Source organism: Pogonomyrmex barbatus, unplaced genomic scaffold (assembly GCF_055798465.1).
Source record: "Pogonomyrmex barbatus isolate J1 unplaced genomic scaffold, ASM5579846v1 scaffold1, whole genome shotgun sequence".
NCBI lineage: Eukaryota > Metazoa > Arthropoda > Insecta > Hymenoptera > Formicidae > Pogonomyrmex > Pogonomyrmex barbatus.
Window position 1 is genome coordinate 11431925 of NW_028297098.1, and position 7616 is coordinate 11439540.

Sequence of the window (7616 nt, forward strand, 5' to 3'; positions counted from 1 at the left end):
CACGCACGCACGCACGCACGCACGCACGCACGTACACACGTACACACGTACACACACACACACACACACACACACACACATATATATACGAAGGGAGTCTGAAAAGTTTTGAGCCTTAACATGAAGATGACGTTACTCGTCAAAACCATTCTAGTATTACAATAGTATATGCTTTGAAAGACTTTTGTGAAAATTTCAGCCATTTTGGACGCTCAGTTGTTGTTTGACAATCGTTTGTGTCAGTCGATGTCAGTGTTTTTGTAAAAATGGAAAAAATTGGAATGCCGTGATTAAATTTTTACATTCGAAAGACAATACGCCTGCGCAAATTAAAATCGAGTTGGACGCTTTACGGGGGCTCTGTCCCATCATTTGCTACCGTAAAAAGATGGGCAGCTGAATTTAAACGTGGTCGTACCAGCTTGGCTGATGATGAGCGTTCGGGACGGCCAAAAACTGCGACCACCACTGATAACATCGAAAATGTTCACCAAATGGTACTGGACGACCATCGAATCAAGGTTAGAAAGATAGCAGAGGCTATGGGCATATCGAAAGAACGCGTTTGTCATATATTGACTGAAGAATTGGATATGCGCAAGCTATCCGCGCGTTGGATGCCGCGCTTGCTCACTTTGGACCAAAAACGAATTCGAATGAACATTTCCAAGGCCCTGTTGGAACAGTTCAAGCGAAACGAGTCAGATTTTTTGCGTCATAATGATTCATAACTGTAGATGAAACTTGGATCCACCACTACACTCCAGACACAAAAGAACAGTCAAAAGTGGACTGCAAAGGATGAACCTGCACCGAAAAAGGTGAAAACGGTTTCATCAGCTGGGAAGGTAATGGCGACTGTTTTTTGGGATAGTCACGGAATTGTGTGTATCGACTATCTTGAAAAAGGTAAAACAATAACGGGAGCGTATTACGTATCATTACTTGATAAGCTGAAGACAGAAATTGCAAAAAAAACGGCCGCATCAAGACAACGCATCTGCTCACACTTCGGCGGTCGCCATGGCCAAAATTCACAAACTGCACTTCGAATTGGTTGACCACCCACCGTATTCACCAGATCTGGCCCCCAGCGACTTTTTCCTGTTTCATAAGCTTAAAGTTTCACTTGGAGGACAGAGATTTTCATCGAACGAGGAGGTCATCGCATACGTAAACGCCTATTTTGCAAGACGCCAATTACTATTTGGAGGGGTTAAAGAGGTTAGAGTATCGATGGAAAAAATGTATCGACTTAAAAGGAGATTATGTTGAAAAATAAAACTATATTTGACCGAAAAAATACTTGTTTCTATGTTAGGCTCAAAACTTTTCAGACTACCCTCGTATATATTCACAATAAAAAAATATAAAATTAAATATTATATATTAAATATAATTAATTAGAGGAACTTGTTGTGTAAATTGATAATCCACGATAGGATGAACCTGTTTATAAATTTATACTACTGTGATCAAATATAAACGAGATTTTTAAATTTAAACTGCGCGGGTTCATCGATTCTGACAAATATTTTTTTGATTAAGTTGGTAGTACTGTCTTTGACATCTGTGTGAAATTTCATGTCATTCTCTTCATTTGTTTAATAGTGAACGCTCATTTTGTGAATATCCAAAAGTATTTTTTTCGATTTTTACGATGTATGATTCTGTTGGGCAAAGAAATTGTATTTTATTTTGTTTACGGAATGAAATTTCTGCTACTGAAACGTTCAGAATGTTGCAGAAGGCTTTTGGTGACCAGGCTCTATCAAGACCAAGAGTATTTGACTGGTATATAATAGTATAAAATGTTAAAAGATAGTCGAGAAAGCGTAGAAAACGAATCACATCAAAGACGACCAAAAACATTAACTGATGAACAACACGTGAAGTAAATCAAGGATTTGGTGCTCCAAAATCGTCGATTGACAATTAGAGAAACTTGCCGATATTGTAAACATTTCATTTGGATCAGTCCAGACCAAAAGGCCAGATTTATGGACAGACAACTCATGGTTTTTGCACCACGATAATGCGCCATCTCACACTGCACTGGTTCTTCGTGATCATTTCGCCAAAAACTCGACCCATATCGTTCCACAACCACCGTATTCGCCTGATTTAGCACCGTGTGACTTCTGGCTATTCAGTAAACTCAAAAGACCGCTCCGGGGACACCGTTTTGAATCGATTGAGGAGATACAAGCCGAAACGAAGAAGGTATTGAAGGCCATTCCAGAAGAAGAGTTTTCAGAGTGTTTCGAGGATTGGAAAAAGTGTTGACATAAGTGTATTGCATTGGGAGGGGATTATTTTGAAGGCGACGAATTTGATTTTGAAGAATAAATAAAGATTTTTCACTCTATAACAAAAATCTCGTTTATATTTGATCACAGTAGTATATTGTTGTTTTAAAATTATATTATTAGATTAATAATTAAAAAATTTTTGATATTAAATTTGAATCAAAATGTAAAAATTCAAATCAAAATGTAGTTTGGACAGGGTTTAAAATGAGTTACAGTTTAGTAGATTATTCGAATATTAATTTTTAATAATTAATTGAGGAAGAATTTAATTGTAAATTTAATATAATTTTATTAATTGATAATAGATTTATAATGTGTACAAATTCCGTCATTCTCATTAATACATGAATGAGAGAAGTCGTAACATAGTAAATATATTGGAAAATGTATTTAGATAAAATTTCATTTAAGGAATTTATTGGAATAATACTGTTAAATTTAAGAAAAACTTAGTTTTAATTCTAAATTTAAAAATTAATTATTTTGAGGATAATGTAATTTATTTATTGGTAAATAAAATTATATTTGTTTGGAAATTAGTTATAGTAATAAATGAAGAAATAATTTTTTGTAATTATAAAGTTAAGTAATGTAAATAAAAAAGTTTTAATGTAAGGAAGATAATTTTATTTATTTTACCTTTTGTATCAGGGATTAATAAATTATATTTTTATTATTTATAAAAATATTTTCGAATTTAGAAAAACTAGGAAGGATAAAATAGTTAATGTAAAATAATTATTATTAATAACTTTTTAGAGAAGAGATTTTAGTCAATTTTAAAGATATCTAGTTCTTTTTGAATAAATTTAATTTTTATTTGGTTGTATAAATATGGGACAATAAATTTTAATTGTGTTGTGGAATAAAATAAATTTTAATTAATTTATTTTATTAAGTTTTTACGATTTTAATGAACTGTTTAATAAACTGTAAATTATTTTAAATAATAAAATGTTTGTATTTTTATATTTTTTATTTAAAATAATAATATTTTTTTATAATTATATTTTTTTCTGTATTTTTTCTCCGGTCTCTTCCTTCTCCATTTTCTTCCGGGCCTCTTTCTCCTCTCCGGCCCCCCCTTCAACTATATCGCATAAACCCTCCTCGTTGCCCATTTTGCACGGGAGCGCCCACCATCATTTCATCTATAAAGCACTGAAAATAATTAAATGTCAAAATATTAATATGTTTACATATATATGTATTATACATGACATATATGTGTGTATTTATATATATATAATTATTTCAATAAATAATACCATTATCTTGCTGCTGCTGCTGCTGTTGCTGCTGCTGCTGTTGCGGTTGTTGTTTCTGCTGTTGCGGTTGTTGTTTCTGTATAAAAAAACTTTTGTTGAAAAATCTAAAAATTACAAATTAATCAGATACAGATCTGGAAATAATTTTATTGGACCATCAATATTATTATGTAAGACACTTAAATATAATAATGTTCACAAATTTCTGATCTAGCAACCGATTTGAATATAACAGATTTCACAGATAATCATTTTAAAGATCCAATAAAATTATTTACATATCAGTATCTGTCCAAATTTTTATATTTGTCAGCAAAAGCGTTCTTTCTCTTACCAGCAAGTTTACTTGCTCCCGCAGCTGTTGCAATTGCAGCTCATGCTGCTCTCTTAATTGCTGCATCTGCAGCTTATGCTGTTTCTGCTGCTGTTGCAGCATATCAGCAAACTTTTTCTTTTGCTCTGTAAAATACATAAACTATATAATAGTAACATTATTATACTACTGATTATACTACTGATATCAGATAATGATAAAATTTTAATACACGCGTACACACATACACGCGTACGCACGCACGCACGCACACACACGCACGCACGCACGCAGGCACACGCATATGATAATGAAGCATATTAAATTAGATTGAAAATGTGATTTATATTTCTTAAATAATAATAAATTGTAACTAACCTGTCATTTCACAAACGGCGTCGTCGAGTATGCTCGCTGTGTTGCCGAATAAGAAAGAAACAACGATCTCGATTTTCCATTGTTTATCTCATGATGCGCGACAATTTCATTTGTCTTTCAGTGACTTCGTGTACCGTCTTTCGATCACATCGTGTGTCGTGTTCTATACATCTTGACTTTTTAATATTGAAGAATATTTTCGAGATTAAAAGATCTAGCTTTCCATATACACATTTACACACACGCGCGCGCGCGCACACACACACACACACACACACACACACACACACACACATATTTTATATATATATATATATATATACATATACGTATACGGAGAGAGATGATTTAGGATCGTAAAATATTTTGACAAATAACAGAATCCTGATTTCTTTCCGTGACACACGCATACATATAATTTTCATATTATATTTCTATTTCTCTTTTTATCTTTTTTCGATTTTTTTGTCCTTTTATAATTGATATGAAAATGTGTGACGAATCAATCAAAAAATGTAAACAAAGCTTTATAAAAGCTTGGCTTACTGATAATAGATCAATCATGGATACGCGAAGTACCAAGTAATAATAGTCAGTATCATTATAGCATTTGCAATAAAAATTTTTCATGTAGTTCATTAATTTCTCGCCATGCAGATTCTGCATGTCATAAAAATAATCTTAAAAAAGGATCATCATTACCTAACAATGATGAAAAATAAAAAAAAATATCAACTAGTTTTTCAACAGAAATGGTTAAATATCGAAGAATTTAAATGTTGGTTACGAAAAGTACCTAACAATGCAAATTTATCTTTTTGTTCCATTTGCAATAAAATTATTATTGGTGGTTTAGCACAAATATATCGTCACGCAGAATCCAAAGGACATTTAGATAAATATAAAAGTTTCATTGAGATAAATAAATCAAATCAAAATTTGCAAACGGAAGATAATGAATCACTTTTGTCGTTTGATGAGCGTAAAAAGTTAGCAGAAATTAGATATGCCGCATTAATTGCCGATAAAAATATTTCTCATCAAACTGCAAAAGAGATTCTTCATTTTTTTCAACATATAGGAAAAGATCCTAATATATTAAAAAGCATGAGCATGGGTCGTACAAAATGTAAAAATATTATTACAAACGTTTTATGCCCAATTGAAACCGAACGTGTCGTTAACAAAATTCAGAACACAAAATTTTCACTATTTATTGACGAAACATCTGATATTTGTAATACTAAATGGATGGCTTTTATGTACGATACGTTGACCCGGAGACATTAGATGTTCGTTCACAATTAGTTAAATTAATTAATATTGATGCTAAAAATTCCAGCGCAGAAAAATTGTTTCAAGCATTTAAATGTGAAATATGGAAAATGAAAATACCATTTTTAAATATTATAGCCCTATCATGCGACAATGCATCTATCATGATAGGAAAATTTTCATCATTTAAAAAAAAGTTAGAAGAAGTATGTCCACATTTATTAACATTTACATATCCTTGCCATTCAGCCGCATTAATAGCGCATGCTGCATGTAATAAAATATCAGAATTTTGCGAAGAATTTTTACGAAAAACTTCTAATTTTATTAACAATAGCCCCAAACAATTATCTGTTTACAATGAATTTTCTGAGTGTTTCCAAGAAACAAATCACAAATTGTTAAAATTATGTGATACACGCTGGCTTTCTCATTACTTATATGTAGAAAGACTTCTGGAATCTTGGGAAACAATTAAATATTTTTTTATCGAAATGATTGTAAGTGAAAAAACACAACATGGAGAACATCTGTTGTCTATAATGGATAATATTGAAACAAAAACCTATTTTCTTTTTTTAAAATACGTTTTAAATTTCTTTAACGCATTCAATGCATTTTTTCAAGCATCAGAAACACGAATTCATTTATTGCAGCCAAAATCTTTACAATTTCTTTTTCAAATTTGCCGAAACTTTTTAAAAGATGAATATTTAAAACCTTTTTCTGTAAACACAGTTTTCTCTTTATCAGAGAATCACAAAATTCTTCATAAAATTAATTTAGGTACAGAATGCGAAGAATATTTTTACAAATTACTGATGCAAGGAACACGAAGACGCAGTTACAACTGTTCGAAAAAATTGCTTGATGTTTTATGTAACTGCTGCAGAAGAAATTCGTAAAAGATTACCGATAAATAATAAATTTTTATTAAAATTACAAGTTTTTAGATCTTTTGTAAGCTTATTCAATACTGATAGAGAAACTTCATTTAATGATGTTTCTTTTATAGCTAAAACTATAGGTAGTGTTGATGAAGATGCTTTAAAGAAAGAATGGATTGCCATTAGATTTTACAATGGAAGAGAAGTAAAATCTTTCCAAATTAAATTTTGATAATATGTGGAAGGAAATTTTACATCCAAAACATCCAAATAATATTACTAAGTATCCAAATTTAACAAATGTTCTGAATGCTGTTCGATCACTTCTAAATTCAAATGCCGACTCAAAGAGAATGTTTTTCTCTTTAAGTAATTTAAAAATAAAAAATCAAAATAGATTATCGTCGGCTTCCATTAATGCCACGTGCGTTTTAAAATCAGGATTAAGAGCGAGAGGAGAAACATGTTTAAACATGATGATTGAAGAAAAGTATTTGTCTCTTATGTCAACAGATAAATTATATGCTAATATTGCTAAAAAAAACGCAGTACTTTAAGGCTACATGCTGTGAATGACAATGAAATTGCTGGTTCCTCGTGGGCAGGTTAAAAATGTTAAATATTAGGTTATTAGAATCTTGTCCATAGCAGACATTACGCTTAAAGAGAATAAGCGTGTAAAAAATCTTGTTTGCGGAAGATATTATGAGAAAAAAAAGCGAATTTTTATCAGTAATATGTATGCGTATAGTCATACATAAACACACACACACACACACACACACACACACACACACACACACACACACACACACACACACACACACACACACACATACACAGGGAAATGTAAAAAATCAATTTTGCAATATTAAAAAATTAATTTTTAATATTACAATAATTAAATTATTTAAATTGTTTTTTATTAATAATTTAAATAAATAATTTTTTACACTTCCCTCCTGACGGAAGAGACCATCACCTTCCATCGAGCAACAATATATACGTTTTATATTTATAGAAAATAAATACAATAAAAGTAAAAGGAATACAATATACAAACGCTAAGTTTTTAATAATTATATCTAAATATCTTTATAAGACCACAATAAATTTTTTTTAATATAATTACTTTTTGCAAATAAAAAGCATATATATTGACAAAGAGTGGATTTTTGTATTT

General features: G+C 30.9%; 1 long non-coding RNA gene across 3 annotated transcripts; it reads right to left on the reverse strand.

Annotated features, from left to right (window-relative positions):
• Positions 1-3144: 3144 nt before the first annotated feature.
• Positions 3145-5772, reverse strand: LOC148938136 (uncharacterized). 3 transcript variants are annotated; one of them, XR_016139152.1, is made up of 4 exons: positions 4272-5772; positions 3915-4039; positions 3581-3656; positions 3145-3473 (listed from the first exon to the last, which is right to left on the reverse strand). It is a non-coding gene; the product is annotated as an uncharacterized LOC148938136 (long non-coding RNA). The 3 variants fall into 3 exon arrangements; XR_016139153.1 differs by lacking the exon at positions 4272-5772 and having other exon boundaries at positions 3581-3635; positions 3915-4185; XR_016139151.1 differs by lacking the exon at positions 4272-5772 and having other exon boundaries at positions 3915-4185.
• Positions 5773-7616: the final 1844 nt, after the last annotated feature.